Raw genomic sequence first — 17,763 nt, 5'->3', positions numbered from 1 at the left:
GTCCCCTCCTCCTCCTCCCTGTCCGGAACTCGACCTCACCAGTCTGAAGCAGCCACCTTGTTCGTGACCAGTCCAGACCTTTTACTAGGGGCGTTGTCCGGTTTAATTACGGAAAACATTATCGGATGTTTGTATTCAGACACAAAGGTCTTACAGATAGAGTCCTGAAAATTTCCGTTTTTCAAAGCCTGTCTGAAGGGGGCTTTAGTTTCTCTAAGATTGTTAGCTTCTTTTTTAAACTGGTCCAGTTGCAATTGTGTTTTTATCTGAGGCAGGATTCTGCAGTTTGGGTTGCATTAAATTTTAAGGAGATTCCTTAAAGAACTGGAATTGCTCTAGAAGTCCTTTGGTTTGTTAGCAGAGGATGGTTTCGACCCATCGACCTCTGGGTTATAGGCCCGGCACACTTCCGCTGCGCCACTCTGCTTGGCAATTCTCCTTTCTCAAATGGTCCTTTCTGCAACCTTTAAAAATGTGCCAGTACTGACAGAAGGTTTAAAGGTTGACTACAGTTGAAGCGTCTCCAAAAGTTGAAATAGAATGCAACATCTCAAGAATAAAGCCGTACTCATCGAAGCACTGCTGAACATATTGCTGTGTGTTTCGATCGATTGACTGTACCACGTGCACTAAAAATTATGCTTCCATAGTTGTGTTTATGGCAGAGGTGGGATTTGAACCCACGCCTCCTTAGAGACTGGAACCTTGATCCAGTGCCTTAGACCACTCGGCCACTCTACCACAAAGAAAACCCTTGAATGCCTTTGTCATTAACTGACCTCTGAAGGTGGGTGGACATTTTGCCTCCAATAACAAGTTAGCTGTACCACAGAAATACTTGTCACGTGTTAACATGTCATTTAAATTGATAAATACTCTGCAAACATCAAGTCAGGTAATTGTAGTGAGATTTAATGGTAATGCATCTTGACTGACATAAACCCTTTTCAGATTGCCATTCTGGAATATGTGTGGACAATTCAGTCCGGTCTTTAACCAGAACTGTGTTTTCAGACACACCACTTTTGTACTGGAAATTGTCCTTTCGGCTGCCTTCACACAGCAGGGAAAGGTTCGAGATGTTTGAGGGGGGGGGGGGCTGTATTCAGATATTGCGTAAACATTGTGTGGCGGGTGTACATGCGTCATTTTACCCAAACAAAGCCATTCAGTCAAACATGGCAGACGAAGAGATAGAATTCTTCTCACTGATCGAACTTATGTTACGCATAAGTCTGTGCAAACATAGACTCATGAGAGACCTGGGTGATGAAGCTCAATGGTTAAAGGAATCACGGAAGCGGTGTGAAGTGCTCCGTCGCGCGTCTAGACGGTACCATAGGAGGTGAGCTGCCATGGTTCGCCGCATGCTACAGGAGCAAGCTATCTTAGGTGTGCACAGTGTCCCCCGGTCCCCTCCTCCTCCTCCCTGTCCGGAACTCGACCTCACCAGTCTGAAGCAGCCACCTTGTTCGTGACCAGTCCAGACCTGTTACTAGGGGCGTTGTCCGGTTTAATTATGGAAAACATTGTCGGATGTTTGTATTCAGACACAAAGGTCTTAGAGATAGAGTCCTGAAAATTTCTCTTTTTCAAAGCCTGTCTGAAGGGGGCTTTAGTTTCTCTAAGATTGTTAGCTTTTTTTTAAACTGGTCCAGTTGCAATTGTGTTTTTATCTGAGGCGGGATGCTGCAGTTTGGGTTGCCTTAAATCTTAAGCAGATTCATTGTTGAACGGGAATTGCTCTAGAAATCCATTGGTTTGTTAGCAGAGGATGGTTTCGATCCATCGACCTCTGGGTTATGGGCCCAGCACGCTTCCGCTGCGCCACTCTGCTTGGCAATTCTCTTTTCTCAAATGGTCCTATCTGCAACATTTAAAAATGTGCCAGTACTGACAGAAGGTTTAAAGGTTGACTACAGTTGAAGCGTCTCCAAATGTTGAAATAGAATACAACATCTCAAGAACAAAGGCGTACTCATCGAAGCACTGCTTAACATATTGCTGTGTGTTTCAATCGATCGACTGTACCACGTGCACTGAAATCTATGCTTCCATAGTTGTGTTTATGGCAGAGGTGGGATTTGAACCCACGCCTCCTTAGAGACTGGAACCTTAATCCAGCGCCTTAGACCACTCGGACACTCTAACACAAAGAAAACCCTTGAATGCCTTTGTCATTAACTGACCTCTGAAGGTGGGTGGACATTTTGCCTCCAATAACAAGTTAGCTGTACCACAGAAATACTTGTCACGTGTTAACATGTCATTTAAATTGATAAATACTCTGCAAACATCAAGTCAGGTAATTGTAGTGAGATTTAATGGTAATGCATCTTGACTCACATAAACCCTTTTCAGATTGGCATTCTGGAATATGTGTGGACAAATCAGTCCGGTTTTTAACCAGAACTGTGTTTTCAGACACACCACTTTTGTACTGGAAATTGTCCTTTCGGCTGCCTTCACACAGCAGGGAACGGTTCGAGATGTTTGAGGGGGTGGGGGGGGTGGGGGGGGGGGGCTGTATTCAGATATTGCGTAAACATTGTGTGGCGGGTGTACATGCGTCATTTTACCCAAACAAAGCCATTCAGTCAAACATGGCAGACGAAGAGATAGAATTCTTCTCACTGATCGAACTTATGTTAAGCATAAGTCTGTGCAAACATAGACTCATGAGAGACCTGGGTGATGAAGCTCAATGGTTAAAGGAATCACGGAAGCGGTGTGAAGTGCTCCGTCGCGCGTCTAGACGGTACCATAGGAGGCGAGCTGCCATGGTTCGCCGCATGCTACAGGAGCAAGCTATCTTAGGTGTGCACAGTGTCCCCCGGTCCCCTCCTCCTCCTCCCTGTCCGGAACTCGACCTCACCAGTCTGAAGCAGCCACCTTGTTCGTGACCAGTCCAGACCTGTTACTAGGGGCGTTGTCCGGTTTAATTACGGAAAACATTATCGGATGTTTGTATTCAGACACAAAGGTCTTACAGATAGAGTCCTGAAAATTTCCGTTTTTCAAAGCCTGTCTGAAGGGGGCTTTCGTTTCTCTAAGATTGTTAGCTTCTTTTTTAAACTGGTCCAGTTGCAATTGTGTTTTTATCTGAGGCAGGATTCTGCAGTTTGGGTTGCATTAAATTTTAAGGAGATTCATTAAAAAACTGGAATAGCTCTAGAAGTCCTGTGTTTTGTTAGCAGAGGATGGTTTCGATCCATCGACCTCTGGGTTATGGGCCCAGCACGCTTCCGCTGCGCCACTCTGCTTGGCAATTTGCTTTTCTCAAATGGTCCTATCTGCAACCTTTAAAAATGTGCCAGTACTGACAGAAGGTTTAAAGGTTGACTACAGTTGAAGCGTCTCCAAAAGTTGAAATAGAATACAACATCTCAAGAACAAAGGCGTACTTATCGAAGCACTGCTGAACATATTGCTTTGTGTTTCAATCGATTGACTGTACCACGTGCACTGAAATCTATGCTTCCATAGTTGTGTTTATGGCAGAGGTGGGATTTGAACCCACGCCTCCTTAGAGACTGGAACCTTAATCCAGCGCCTTAGACCACTCGGCCACTCTAACACAAAGAAAACCCTTGAATGCCTTTGTCATTAACTGACCTCTGAAGGTGGGTGGACATTTTGCCTCCAATAACAAGTTAGCTGTACCACAGAAATACTTGTCACGTGTTAACATGTCATTTAAATTGATAAATACTCTGCAAACATCAAGTCAGGTAATTGTAGTGAGATTTAATGGTAATGCATCTTGACTCACATAAACCCTTTTCAGATTGGCATTCTGGAATATGTGTGGACAATTCAGTCCGGTTTTTAACCAGAACTGTGTTTTCAGACACACCACTTTTGTACTGGAAAATGTCCTTTCGGCTGCCTTCACACAGCAGGGAAAGGTTCGAGATGTTTGAGGGGGGGGGGGGGGGGGGGCTGTATTCAGATATTGCGTAAACATTGTGTGGCGGGTGTACATGCGTCATTCTACCCAAACAAAGCCATTCAGTCAAACATGGCAGACGAAGAGATAGAATTCTTCTCACTGATCGAACTTATGTTAAGCATAAGTCTGTGCAAACATAGACTCATGAGAGACCTGGGTGATGAAGCTCAACGGTTAAAGGAATCACGGAAGCGGTGTGAAGTGCTCCGTCGCGCGTCTAGACGGTACCATAGGAGGCGAGCTGCCATGGTTAGCCGCATGCTACAGGAGCAAGCTATCTTAGGTGTGCACAGTGTCCCCCGGTCCCCTCCTCCTCCTCCCTGTCCGGAACTCGACCTCACCAGTCTGAAGCAGCCACCTTGTTCGTGACCAGTCCAGACCTTTTACTAGGGGCGTTGTCCGGTTTAATTACGGAAAACATTATCGGATGTTTGTATTCAGACACAAAGGTCTTACAGATAGAGTCCTGAAAATTTCCGTTTTTCAAAGCCTGTCTGAAGGGGGCTTTAGTTTCTCTAAGATTGTTAGCTTCTTTTTTAAACTGGTCCAGTTGCAATTGTGTTTTTATCTGAGGCAGGATTCTGCAGTTTGGGTTGCATTAAATTTTAAGGAGATTCCTTAAAGAACTGGAATTGCTCTAGAAGTCCTTTGGTTTGTTAGCAGAGGATGGTTTCGACCCATCGACCTCTGGGTTATAGGCCCGGCACACTTCCGCTGCGCCACTCTGCTTGGCAATTCTCCTTTCTCAAATGGTCCTTTCTGCAACCTTTAAAAATGTGCCAGTACTGACAGAAGGTTTAAAGGTTGACTACAGTTGAAGCGTCTCCAAAAGTTGAAATAGAATGCAACATCTCAAGAATAAAGCCGTACTCATCGAAGCACTGCTGAACATATTGCTGTGTGTTTCGATCGATTGACTGTACCACGTGCACTAAAAATTATGCTTCCATAGTTGTGTTTATGGCAGAGGTGGGATTTGAACCCACGCCTCCTTAGAGACTGGAACCTTAATCCAGTGCCTTAGACCACTCGGCCACTCTACCACAAAGAAAACCCTTGAATGCCTTTGTCATTAACTGACCTCTGAAGGTGGGTGGACATTTTGCCTCCAATAACAAGTTAGCTGTACCACAGAAATACTTGTCACGTGTTAACATGTCATTTAAATTGATAAATACTCTGCAAACATCAAGTCAGGTAATTGTAGTGAGATTTAATGGTAATGCATCTTGACTGACATAAACCCTTTTCAGATTGCCATTCTGGAATATGTGTGGACAATTCAGTCCGGTCTTTAACCAGAACTGTGTTTTCAGACACACCACTTTTGTACTGGAAATTGTCCTTTCGGCTGCCTTCACACAGCAGGGAAAGGTTCGAGATGTTTGAGGGGGGGGGGGGGGCTGTATTCAGATATTGCGTAAACATTGTGTGGCGGGTGTACATGCGTCATTTTACCCAAACAAAGCCATTCAGTCAAACATGGCAGACGAAGAGATAGAATTCTTCTCACTGATCGAACTTATGTTACGCATAAGTCTGTGCAAACATAGACTCATGAGAGACCTGGGTGATGAAGCTCAATGGTTAAAGGAATCACGGAAGCGGTGTGAAGTGCTCCGTCGCGCGTCTAGACGGTACCATAGGAGGTGAGCTGCCATGGTTCGCCGCATGCTACAGGAGCAAGCTATCTTAGGTGTGCACAGTGTCCCCCGGTCCCCTCCTCCTCCTCCCTGTCCGGAACTCGACCTCACCAGTCTGAAGCAGCCACCTTGTTCGTGACCAGTCCAGACCTGTTACTAGGGGCGTTGTCCGGTTTAATTATGGAAAACATTGTCGGATGTTTGTATTCAGACACAAAGGTCTTAGAGATAGAGTCCTGAAAATTTCTCTTTTTCAAAGCCTGTCTGAAGGGGGCTTTAGTTTCTCTAAGATTGTTAGCTTTTTTTTAAACTGGTCCAGTTGCAATTGTGTTTTTATCTGAGGCGGGATGCTGCAGTTTGGGTTGCCTTAAATCTTAAGCAGATTCATTGTTGAACGGGAATTGCTCTAGAAATCCATTGGTTTGTTAGCAGAGGATGGTTTCGATCCATCGACCTCTGGGTTATGGGCCCAGCACGCTTCCGCTGCGCCACTCTGCTTGGCAATTCTCTTTTCTCAAATGGTCCTATCTGCAACATTTAAAAATGTGCCAGTACTGACAGAAGGTTTAAAGGTTGACTACAGTTGAAGCGTCTCCAAATGTTGAAATAGAATACAACATCTCAAGAACAAAGGCGTACTCATCGAAGCACTGCTTAACATATTGCTGTGTGTTTCAATCGATCGACTGTACCACGTGCACTGAAATCTATGCTTCCATAGTTGTGTTTATGGCAGAGGTGGGATTTGAACCCACGCCTCCTTAGAGACTGGAACCTTAATCCAGCGCCTTAGACCACTCGGACACTCTAACACAAAGAAAACCCTTGAATGCCTTTGTCATTAACTGACCTCTGAAGGTGGGTGGACATTTTGCCTCCAATAACAAGTTAGCTGTACCACAGAAATACTTGTCACGTGTTAACATGTCATTTAAATTGATAAATACTCTGCAAACATCAAGTCAGGTAATTGTAGTGAGATTTAATGGTAATGCATCTTGACTCACATAAACCCTTTTCAGATTGGCATTCTGGAATATGTGTGGACAAATCAGTCCGGTTTTTAACCAGAACTGTGTTTTCAGACACACCACTTTTGTACTGGAAATTGTCCTTTCGGCTGCCTTCACACAGCAGGGAACGGTTCGAGATGTTTGAGGGGGTGGGGGGGGTGGGGGGGGGGCTGTATTCAGATATTGCGTAAACATTGTGTGGCGGGTGTACATGCGTCATTTTACCCAAACAAAGCCATTCAGTCAAACATGGCAGACGAAGAGATAGAATTCTTCTCACTGATCGAACTTATGTTAAGCATAAGTCTGTGCAAACATAGACTCATGAGAGACCTGGGTGATGAAGCTCAATGGTTAAAGGAATCACGGAAGCGGTGTGAAGTGCTCCGTCGCGCGTCTAGACGGTACCATAGGAGGCGAGCTGCCATGGTTCGCCGCATGCTACAGGAGCAAGCTATCTTAGGTGTGCACAGTGTCCCCCGGTCCCCTCCTCCTCCTCCCTGTCCGGAACTCGACCTCACCAGTCTGAAGCAGCCACCTTGTTCGTGACCAGTCCAGACCTGTTACTAGGGGCGTTGTCCGGTTTAATTACGGAAAACATTATCGGATGTTTGTATTCAGACACAAAGGTCTTACAGATAGAGTCCTGAAAATTTCCGTTTTTCAAAGCCTGTCTGAAGGGGGCTTTCGTTTCTCTAAGATTGTTAGCTTCTTTTTTAAACTGGTCCAGTTGCAATTGTGTTTTTATCTGAGGCAGGATTCTGCAGTTTGGGTTGCATTAAATTTTAAGGAGATTCATTGAAGAACTGTAATTGCTCTAGAAGTCCTTTGGTTTGTTAGCAGAGGATGGTTTCGATCCTTCGACCTCTGGGTTATGGGCCCAGCACGCTTCCGCTGCGCCACTCTGCTTGGCAATTCTCCTTTCTCAAATGGTCCTATCTGCAACCTTTAAAAATGTGCCAGTACTGACGGAAGGTTTTAAGGTTGACTACAATTGAAGCGTCTCCAAAAGTTGAAATAGAATGCAACATCTCAAGAATAAAGCCGTACACATCGAAGCACTGCTGAACATATTGCTGTGTGTTTCAATTGATTGACTGTACCACGTGCACTGAAATCTATGCTTCCATAGTTGAGTTTATGGCAGAGGTGGGATTTGAACCCACGCCTCCTTAGAGACTGAAACCTTAATCCAGCGGCTTAGACCACTCGGCCACTCTACCACAAAGAAAAGCCTTGAATGCCTTTGTCATTAACTGACCTCTGAAGGTGGGTGGACATTTTGCCTCCAATAACAAGTTAGCTGTACCACAGAAATACTTGTCACGTGTTAACATGTCATTTAAATTGATAAATACTCTGCAAACATCAAGTCAGGTAATTGTAGTGAGATTTAATGGTAATGCATCTTGACTCACATAAACCCTTTTCAGATTGGCATTCTGGAATATGTGTGGACAATTCAGTCCGGTTTTTAACCAGAACTGTGTTTTCAGACACACCACTTTTGTACTGGAAATTGTCCTTTCGGCTGCCTTCACACAGCAGGGAAAGGTTCGAGATGTTTGGGGGGGGGCTGTATTCAGATACTGCGTAAACATTGTGCGGCGGGTGTACATGCGTCATTTTACCCAAACAAATCCATTCAGTCAAACATGGAGGAAGAAAGGATAGAATTCTTCTCACTGATCGGACTTATGTTAAGCAAAAGTCTGCTTAAACATAGACTCATGAGAGACCTGGGTGATGAAGCTCAATGGTTAAAGGAATCACGGGAGCGGTGTGAAGTGCTCCGTCGCGCGTCTAGACGGTACTATAGGAGGCGAGCTGCCATGGTTCGCCGCATGCTACAGGAGCAAGCTATCTTAGGTGTGCACAGTGTCCCCCGGTAACCTCCTCCTCCTCCCTGTCTGGAACTCGACCTCACCAGTCTGAAGCAGCCACCTTGTTCGTGACCAGTCCAGACCTGTTATTAGGGGCGTTGTCCGGTTTAATTACGGAAAACATTATCGGATGTTTGTATTCAGACACAAAGGTCTTACAAATAGAGTCCTGAAAATTTCCGTTTTTCAAAGCCTGTCTGAAGGGGGTTTTAGTTTCTTTATGATTGTTAGCTTTTTTTTTAAACTGGTCCATTTGCAATAGTGTTTTTATCTGAGGCAGGATGCTGCAGTTTGGGTTGCATTAAATTTTAAGCAGATTCATTAAAGTACTGGAATTGCTCTAGAAGTCCTTTGGTTTGTTAGCAGAGGATAGTTTTGATCCATCGACCTCTGGGTTATGGGCCCAGCACGCTTCCGCTGCGCCACTCTGCTTGGCAATTCTCCTTTCTCAAATGGTCCTATCTGCAACCTTTAAAAATGTGCCAGTACTGACAGAAGGTTTAAAGGTTGACTACAGTTGAAGCGTCTCCAAAAGTTGAAATAGAATACAACATCTCAAGAAAAAAGGCGTACTCATCGAAGCACTGCTGAACATATTGCTGTGTGTTTCAATCGATTGACTGTACCACGTGCACTGAAATCTATGCTTCCATAGTTGTGTTTATGGCAGAGGTGGGATTTGAACCCACGCCTCCTCAGAGACTGGAACCTTAACCCAGTGCCTTAGACCACTCGGCCACTCTACCACAAAGAAAACCCTTGAATGCCTTTGTCATTAACTGACCTCTGAAGGTGGGTGGACATTTTGCCTCCAATAACAAGTTAGCTGTACCACAGAAATACTTGTCACGTGTTAACATGTCATTTAAATTGATAAATACTCTGCAAACGTCAAGTCAGGTAATTGTAGTGAGATTTAATGGTAATGCATCTTGACTCACATAAACCCTTTTCAGATTGGCATTCTGGAATATATGTGGACAATTCAGTCCGGTTTTTAACCAGAACTGTGTTTTCAGACACACCACTTTTGTACTGGAAATTGTCCTTTCGGCTGCCTTCACACAGCAGGGAAAGGTTCGAGATGTTTGGGGGGGGGGGGGGGGGGGCACTATTCAGATATTGCGTAAACATTGTGTGGCGGGTGTACATGTGTCATTTTACCCAAACAAAGCCATTCAGTCAAACATGGCAGACGAAGAGATAGAATTCTTCTCACTGATCGAACTTATGTTAAGCATAAGTCTGTGCAAACATAGACTCATGAGAGACCTGGGTGATGAAGCTCAATGGTTAAAAGAATCACGGAAGCGGTGTGAAGTGCTCCGTCGCGCGTCTAGACGGTACCATAGGAGGCGAGCTGCCATGGTTCGCCGCATGCTACAGGAGCAAGCTATCTTAGGTGTGCACAGTGTCCCCCGGTCCCCTCCTCCTCCTCCCTGTCCGGAACTCGACCTCACCAGTCTGAAGCAGCCACCTTGTTCGTGACCAGTCCAGACCTGTTACTAGGGGCGTTGTCCGGTTTAATTACGGAAAACATTATCGGATGTTTGTATTCAGACACAAAGGTCTTACAGATAGAGTCCTGAAAATTTCCGTTTTTCAAAGCCTGTCTGAAGGGGGCTTTAGTTTCTCTAAGATCGTTAGCTTCTTTTTTAAAATGGTCCAGTTGCAATTGTGTTTTTATCTGAGGCAGGATTCTGCAGTTTGGGTTGCATTAAATTTTAAGGAGATTCATTAAAGTACTGGAATTGCTCTAGAAGTCCTTTGGTTTGTTAGCAGAGGAAAGTTTTGATCCATCGACCTCTGGGTTATGGGCCCAGCACGCTTCCGCTGCGCCACTCTGCTTGGCAATTCTCCTTTCTCAAATGGTCCTATCTGCAACCTTTAAAAATGTGCCAGTACTGACAGAAGGTTTAAAGGTTGACTACAGTTGAAGCGTCTCCAAAAGTTGAAATAGAATACAACATCTCAAGAACAAAGGCGTACTCATCGAAGAACTGCTGAACATATTGCTGTGTGTTTCAATCAATTGACTGTACCACGTGCACTGAAATCTATGCTTCCATAGTTGTGTTTATGGCAGAGGTGGGATTTGAACCCACGCCTCCTTAGAGACTGGAACCTTAATCCAGCGCCTTAGACCACTCGGACACTCTACCACAAAGAAAACCCTTGAATGCCTTTGTCATTAACTGACCTCTGAAGGTGGGTGGACATTTTGCCTCCAATAACAAGTTAGCTGTACCACAGAAATACTTGTCACGTGTTAACATGTCATTTAAATTGATAAATACTCTGCAAACATCAAGTCAGGTAATTGTAGTTAGATTTAATGGTAATGCATCTTGACTCACATAAACCCTTCTCAGATTGGCATTCTGGAATATGTGTGGACAATTCAGTCCGGTTTTTAACCAGAACTGTGTTTTCAGACACACCACTTTTGTACTGGAAATTGTCCTTTCGGCTGCCTTCACACAGCAGGGAAAGGTTCGAGATGTTTGGGGGGGGCTGTATTCAGATATTGCGTAAACATTGTGTGGCGGGTGTACATGCGTAATTTTACCCAAACAAAGCCATTCAGTCAAACATGGCAGACGAAGAGATAGAATTCTTCTCACTGATCGAACTTATGTTAAGCATAAGTCTGTGCAAACATAGACTCATGAGAGACCTGGGTGATGAAGCTCAATGGTTAAAGGAATCACGGAAGCGGTGTGAAGTGCTCCGTCGCACGTCTAGACGGTACCATAGGAGGCGAGCTGCCATGGTTCGCCGCATGCTACAGGAGCAAGCTATCTTAGGTGTGCACAGTGTCCCCCGGTCCCCTCCTCCTCCTCCCTGTCCGGAACTCGACCTCACCAGTCTGAAGCAGCCACCTTGTTCGTGACCAGTCCAGAACTTTTACTAGGGGCGTTGTCCGGTTTAATTACGGAAAACATTATCGGATGTTTGTATTCAGACACAAAGGTCTTACAGATAGAGTCCTGAAAATTTCCGTTTTTCAAAGCCTGTCTGAAGGGGGCTTTAGTTTCTCTAAGATTGTTAGCTTCTTTTTTTAAACTGGTCCAGTTGCAATTGTGTTTTTATCTGAGGCAGGATTCTGCAGTTTGGGTTGCATTAAATTTTAAGGAGATTCATTAAAGAACTGGAATTACTCTAGAAGTCCTTTGGTTTGTTAGCAGAGGATGGTTTCGACCCATCGACCTCTGGGTTATGGGCCCAGCACGCTTCCGCTGCGCCACTCTGCTTGGCAATTCTCCTTTCTCAAATGGTCCTTTCTGCAACCTTTAAAAATGTGCCAGTACTGACAGAAGGTTTAAAGGTTGACTACAGTTGAAGCGTCTCCAAAAGTTGAAATAGAATGAAACATCTCAAGAATAAAGCCGTACTCATCGAAGCACTGCTGAACATATTGCTGTGTGTTTCGATCGATTGACTGTACCACGTGCACTGAAAACTATGCTTCCATAGTTGTGTTTATGGCAGAGGTGGGATTTGAACCCACGCCTCCATAGAGACTGGAACCTTAATCCAGCGCCTTAGACCACTCGGCCACTCTACCACAAAGAAAACCCTTGAATGCCTTTGTCATTAACTGACCTCTGAAGGTGGGTGGACATTTTGCCTCCAATAACAAGTTAGCTGTACCACAGAAATACTTGTCACGTGTTAACATGTCATTTAAATTGATAAATACTCTGCAAACATCAAGTCAGGTAATTGTAGTGAGATTTAATGGTAATGCATCTTGACTCACATAAACCCTTTTCAGATTGGCATTCTGGAATATGTGTGGACAATTCAGTCCGGTTTTTAACCAGAACTGTGTTTTCAGACACACCACTTTTGTACTGGAAATTGTCCTTTCGGCTGCCTTCACACAGCAGGGAAAGGTTCGAGATGTTTGAGGGGGGGGGGGGGGGGGGGGGGGCACTATTCAGATATTGCGTAAACATTGTGTGGCGGGTGTACATGTGTCATTTTACCCAAACAAAGCCATTCAGTCAAACATGGCAGACGAAGAGATAGAATTCTTCTCACTGATCGAACTTATGTTAAGCATAAGTCTGTGCAAACATAGACTCATGAGAGACCTGGGTGATGAAGCTCAATGGTTAAAGGAATCACGGAAGCGGTGTGAAGTGCTCCGTCGCGCGTCTAGACGGTACCATAGGAGGCGAGCTGCCATGGTTCGCCGCATGCTACAGGAGCAAGCTATCTTAGGAGTGCACAGTGTCCCCCGGTCCCCTCCTCCTCCTCCCTGTCCGGAACTCGACCTCACCAGTCTGAAGCAGCCACCTTGTTCGTGACCAGTCCAGACCTGTTACTAGGGGCGTTGTCCGGTTTAATTACGGAAAACATTATCGGATGTTTGTATTCAGACACAAAGGTCTTACAGATAGAGTCCTGAAAATTTCCGTTTTTCAAAGCCTGTCTGAAGGGGGCTTTAGTTTCTCTAAGATCGTTAGCTTCTTTTTTAAAATGGTCCAGTTGCAATTGTGTTTTTATCTGAGGCAGGATTCTGCAGTTTGGGTTGCATTAAATTTTAAGGAGATTCATTAAAGAACTGGAATTGCTCTAGAAGTCCTTTGGTTTGTTAGCAGAGGATAGTTTTGATCCATCGACCTCTGGGTTATGGGCCCAGCACGCTTCCGCTGCGCCACTCTGCTTGGCAATTCTCCTTTTTCAAATGGTCCTATCTGCAACCTTTAAAAATGTGCCAGTACTGACAGAAGGTTTAAAGGTTGACTACAGTTGAAGCGTCTCCAAAAGTTGAAATAGAATACAACATCTCAAGAACAAAGGCGTACTCATCGAAGCACTGCTGAACATATTGCTGTGTGTTTCAATCGATTGACTGTACCACGTGCACTGAAATCTATGCTTCCATAGTTGTGTTTATGGCAGACGTGGGATTTGAACCCACGCCTCCTTAGAGACTGAAACCTTAATCCAGCGCCTTAGACCACTCGGCCACTCTACCACAAAGAAAACCCTAGAATGCCTTTGTCATTAACTGACCTCTGAAGGTGGGTGGACATTTTGCCGCCAATAACAAGTTAGCTGTACCACAGAAATACTTGTCACGTGTTAACATGTCATTTAAATTGATAAATACTCTGCAAACGTCAAGTCAGGTAATTGTAGTGAGATTTAATGGTAATGCATCTTGACTCACATAAACCCTTTTCAGATTGGCATTCTGGAATATGTGTGGACAATTCAGTCCGGTCTTTAACCAGAACTGTGTTTTCAGACACACCACTTTTGTACTGGAAATTGTCCTTTCGGCTGCCTTCACACAGCAGGGAAAGGTTCGAGATGTTTTTGGGGGGGGGGGGGGGGGGGGGGGCACTATTCAGATATTGCGTAAACATTGTGTGGCGGGTGTACATGTGTCATTTTACCCAAACAAAGCCATTCAGTCAAACATGGCAGACGAAGAGATAGAATTCTTCTCACTGATCGAACTTATGTTAAGCATAAGTCTGTGCAAACATAGACTCATGAGAGACCTGGGTGATGAAGCTCAATGGTTAAAGGAATCACGGAAGCGGTGTGAAGTGCTCCGTCGCGCGTCTAGACGGTACCATAGGAGGCGAGCTGCCATGGTTCGCCGCATGCTACAGGAGCAAGCTATCTTAAGTGTGCACAGTGTCCCCCGGTCCCCTCCTCCTCCTCCCTGTCCGGAACTCGACCTCACCAGTCTGAAGCAGCCACCTTGTTCGTGACCAGTCCAGACCTGTTACTAGGGGCGTTGTCCGGTTTAATTACGGAAAACATTATGGGATGTTTGTATTCAGACACAAAGGTCTTTCAGATAGAGTCCTGAAAATTTCCGTTTTTCAAAGCCTGTCTGAAGGGGGCTTTAGTTTCTCTAAGATCGTTAGCTTCTTTTTTAAAATGGTCCAGTTGCAATTGTGTTTTTATCTGAGGCAGGATTCTGCAGTTTGGGTTGCATTAAATTTTAAGGAGATTCATTAAAGAACTGGAATTGCTCTAGAAGTCCTTTGGTTTGTTAGCAGAGGATAGTTTTGATCCATCGACCTCTGGGTTATGGGCCCAGCACGCTTCCGCTGCGCCACTCTGCTTGGCAATTCTCCTTTCTCAAATGGTCCTATCTGCAACCTTTAAAAATGTGCCAGTACTGACAGAAGGTTTAAAGGTTGACTACAGTTGAAGCGTCTCCAAAAGTTGAAATAGAATACAACATCTCAAGAAAAAAGGCGTACTCATCGAAGCACTGCTGAACATATTGCTGTGTGTTTCAATCGATTGACTGTACCACGTGCACTGAAATCTATGCTTCCATAGTTGTGTTTATGGCAGAGGTGGGATTTGAACCCACGCCTCCTTAGAGACTGGAACCTTAATCCAGCGCCTTAGACCACTCGGCCACTCTACCACAAAGAAAAACCCTTGAATGCCTTTGTCATTAACTGACCTCTGAAGGTGGGTGGACATTTTGCCTCCAATAACAAGTTAGCTGTACCACAGAAATACTTGTCACGTGTTAACATGTCATTTAAATTGATAAATACTCTGCAAACGTCAAGTCAGGTAATTGTAGTGAGATTTAATGGTAATGCATCTTGACTCACATAAACCCTTTTCAGATTGGCATTCTGGAATATATGTGGACAATTCAGTCCGGTTTTTAACCAGAACTGTGTTTTCAGACACACCACTTTTGTACTGGAAATTGTCCTTTCGGCTGCCTTCACACAGCAGGGAAAGGTTCGAGATGTTTGAGGGGGGGGGGGCACTATTCAGATATTGCGTAAACATTGTGTGGCGGGTGTACATGTGTCATTTTACCCAAACAAAGCCATTCAGTCAAACATGGCAGACGAAGAGATAGAATTCTTCTCACTGATCGAACTTATGTTAAGCATAAGTCTGTGCAAACATAGACTCATGAGAGACCTGGGTGATGAAGCTCAATGGTTAAAGGAATCACGGAAGCGGTGTGAAGTGCTCCGTCGCGCGTCTAGACGGTACCATAGGAGGCGAGCTGCCATGGTTCGCCGCATGCTACAGGAGCAAGCTATCTTAGGTGTGCACAGTGTCCCCCGGTCCCCTCCTCCTCCTCCCTGTCCGGAACTCGACCTCACCAGTCTGAAGCAGCCACCTTGTTCGTGACCAGTCCAGACCTGTTACTAGGGGCGTTGTCCGGTTTAATTACGGAAAACATTATCGGATGTTTGTATTCAGACACAAAGGTCTTACAGATAGAGTCCTGAAAATTTCCGTTTTTCAAAGCCTGTATGAAGGGGGCTTTAGTTTCTCTAAGATCGTTAGCTTCTTTTTTAAAATGGTCCAGTTGCAATTGTGTTTTTATCTGAGGCAGGATTCTGCAGTTTGGGTTGCATTAAATTTTAAGGAGATTCATTAAAGTACTGGAATTGCTCTAGAAGTCCTTTGGTTTGTTAGCAGAGGAAAGTTTTGATCCATCGACCTCTGGGTTATGGGCCCAGCACGCTTCCGCTGCGCCACTCTGCTTGGCAATTCTCCTTTCTCAAATGGTCCTATCTGCAACCTTTAAAAATGTGCCATTACTGACAGAAGGTTTAAAGGTTGACTACAGTTGAAGCGTCTCCAAAAGTTGAAATAGAATACAACATCTCAAGAACAAAGGCGTACTCATCGAAGAACTGCTGAACATATTGCTGTGTGTTTCAATCGATTGACTGTACCACGTGCACTGAAATCTATGCTTCCATAGTTGTGTTTATGGCAGAGGTGGGATTTGAACCCACGCCTCCTTAGAGACTGGAACCTTAATCCAGCGCCTTAGACCACTCGGCCACTCTACCACAAAGAAAACCCTTGAATGCCTTTGTCATTAACTGACCTCTGAAGGTGGGTGGACATTTTGCCTCCAATAACAAGTTAGCTGTACCACAGAAATACTTGTCACGTGTTAACATGTCATTTAAATTGATAAATACTCTGCAAACATCAAGTCAGGTAATTGTAGTGAGATTTAATGGTAATGCATCTTGACTCACATAAACCCTTCTCAGATTGGCATTCTGGAATATGTGTGGACAATTCAGTCCGGTTTTTAACCAGAACTGTGTTTTCAGACACACCACTTTTGTACTGGAAATTGTCCTTTCGGCTGCCTTCACACAGCAGGGAAAGGTTCGAGATGTTTGGGGGGGAGGGGGGGGGGGGGGGGAGGGGGGGCTGTATTCAGATATTGCGTAAACATTGTGTGGCGGGTGTACATGCGTCATTTTACCCAAACAAAGCCATTCAGTCAAACATGGCAGACGAAGAGATAGAATTCTTCTCACTGATCGAACTTATGTTAAGCATAAGTCTGTGCAAACATAGACTCATGAGAGACCTGGGTGATGAAGCTCAATGGTTAAAGGAATCACGGAAGCGGTGTGAAGTGCTCCGTCGCACGTCTAGACGGTACCATAGGAGGCAAGCTGCCATGGTTCGCCGCATGCTACAGGAGCAAGCTATCTTAGGTGTGCACAGTGTCCCCCGGTCCCCTCCTCCTCCTCCCTGTCCGGAACTCGACCTCACCAGTCTGAAGCAGCCACCTTGTTCGTGACCAGTCCAGAACTTTTACTAGGGGCGTTGTCCGGTTTAATTACGGAAAACATTATCGGATGTTTGTATTCAGACACAAAGGTCTTACAGATAGAGTCCTGAAAATTTCCGTTTTTCAAAGCCTGTCTGAAGGGGGCTTTAGTTTCTCTAAGATTGTTAGCTTCTTTTTTTAAACTGGTCCAGTTGCAATTGTGTTTTTATCTGAGGCAGGATTCTGCAGTTTGGGTTGCATTAAATTTTAAGGAGATTCATTAAAGAACTGGAGTTACTCTAGAAGTCCTTTGGTTTGTTAGCAGAGGATGGTTTCGACCCATCGACCTCTGGGTTATGGGCCCAGCACGCTTCCGCTGCGCCACTCTGCTTGGCAATTATCCTTTCTCAAATGGTCCTGTCTGCAACCTTTAAAAATGTGCCAGTACTGACAGAAGGTTTAAAGGTTGACTACAGTTGAAGCGTCTCCAAAAGTTGAAATAGAATGAAACATCTCAAGAATAAAGCCGTACTCATCGAAGCACTGCTGAACATATTGCTGTGTGTTTCGATCGATTGACTGTACCACGTGCACTGAAAACTATGCTTCCATAGTTGTGTTTATGGCAGAGGTGGGATTTGAACCCACGCCTCCATAGAGACTGGAACCTTAATCCAGCGCCTTAGACCACTCGGCCACTCTACCACAAAGAAAACCCTTGAAT

At 44.8% G+C, this 17,763-nt stretch overlaps 9 non-coding genes across 9 annotated transcripts; all 9 read right to left on the bottom strand.

Annotated features, from left to right (window-relative positions):
- Positions 1-659: 659 nt before the first annotated feature.
- Positions 660-741, bottom strand: trnal-aag (transfer RNA leucine (anticodon AAG)). The gene has a single exon. It is a non-coding gene; the product is annotated as a tRNA-Leu (tRNA).
- A 2,748-nt stretch (positions 742-3,489) lies between these two features.
- Positions 3,490-3,577, bottom strand: trnal-aag (transfer RNA leucine (anticodon AAG)). Its single transcript has one exon. It is a non-coding gene; the product is annotated as a tRNA-Leu (tRNA).
- A 1,336-nt stretch (positions 3,578-4,913) lies between these two features.
- trnal-aag (transfer RNA leucine (anticodon AAG)) lies at positions 4,914-4,995 on the bottom strand. The gene has a single exon. It is a non-coding gene; the product is annotated as a tRNA-Leu (tRNA).
- Positions 4,996-10,571: 5,576 nt separating this feature from the next.
- trnal-aag (transfer RNA leucine (anticodon AAG)) lies at positions 10,572-10,653 on the bottom strand. The gene has a single exon. It is a non-coding gene; the product is annotated as a tRNA-Leu (tRNA).
- Positions 10,654-11,977: 1,324 nt separating this feature from the next.
- On the bottom strand, positions 11,978-12,059 carry trnal-aag (transfer RNA leucine (anticodon AAG)). The gene has a single exon. It is a non-coding gene; the product is annotated as a tRNA-Leu (tRNA).
- Positions 12,060-13,399: 1,340 nt separating this feature from the next.
- On the bottom strand, positions 13,400-13,481 carry trnal-aag (transfer RNA leucine (anticodon AAG)). Its single transcript has one exon. It is a non-coding gene; the product is annotated as a tRNA-Leu (tRNA).
- Positions 13,482-14,821: 1,340 nt separating this feature from the next.
- trnal-aag (transfer RNA leucine (anticodon AAG)) lies at positions 14,822-14,903 on the bottom strand. Its single transcript has one exon. It is a non-coding gene; the product is annotated as a tRNA-Leu (tRNA).
- A 1,329-nt stretch (positions 14,904-16,232) lies between these two features.
- trnal-aag (transfer RNA leucine (anticodon AAG)) lies at positions 16,233-16,314 on the bottom strand. The gene has a single exon. It is a non-coding gene; the product is annotated as a tRNA-Leu (tRNA).
- Positions 16,315-17,662: 1,348 nt separating this feature from the next.
- On the bottom strand, positions 17,663-17,744 carry trnal-aag (transfer RNA leucine (anticodon AAG)). The gene has a single exon. It is a non-coding gene; the product is annotated as a tRNA-Leu (tRNA).
- Between the last annotated feature and the right edge of the window lie 19 nt (positions 17,745-17,763).

Source organism: Nothobranchius furzeri, chromosome 4 (assembly GCF_043380555.1).
Source record: "Nothobranchius furzeri strain GRZ-AD chromosome 4, NfurGRZ-RIMD1, whole genome shotgun sequence".
In the NCBI taxonomy this organism is placed as follows: Eukaryota; Metazoa; Chordata; class Actinopteri; order Cyprinodontiformes; family Nothobranchiidae; genus Nothobranchius; species Nothobranchius furzeri.
Note: the sequence above shows the minus strand (reverse complement) of the source record. Positions and strands in the feature narration are given on the sequence as shown.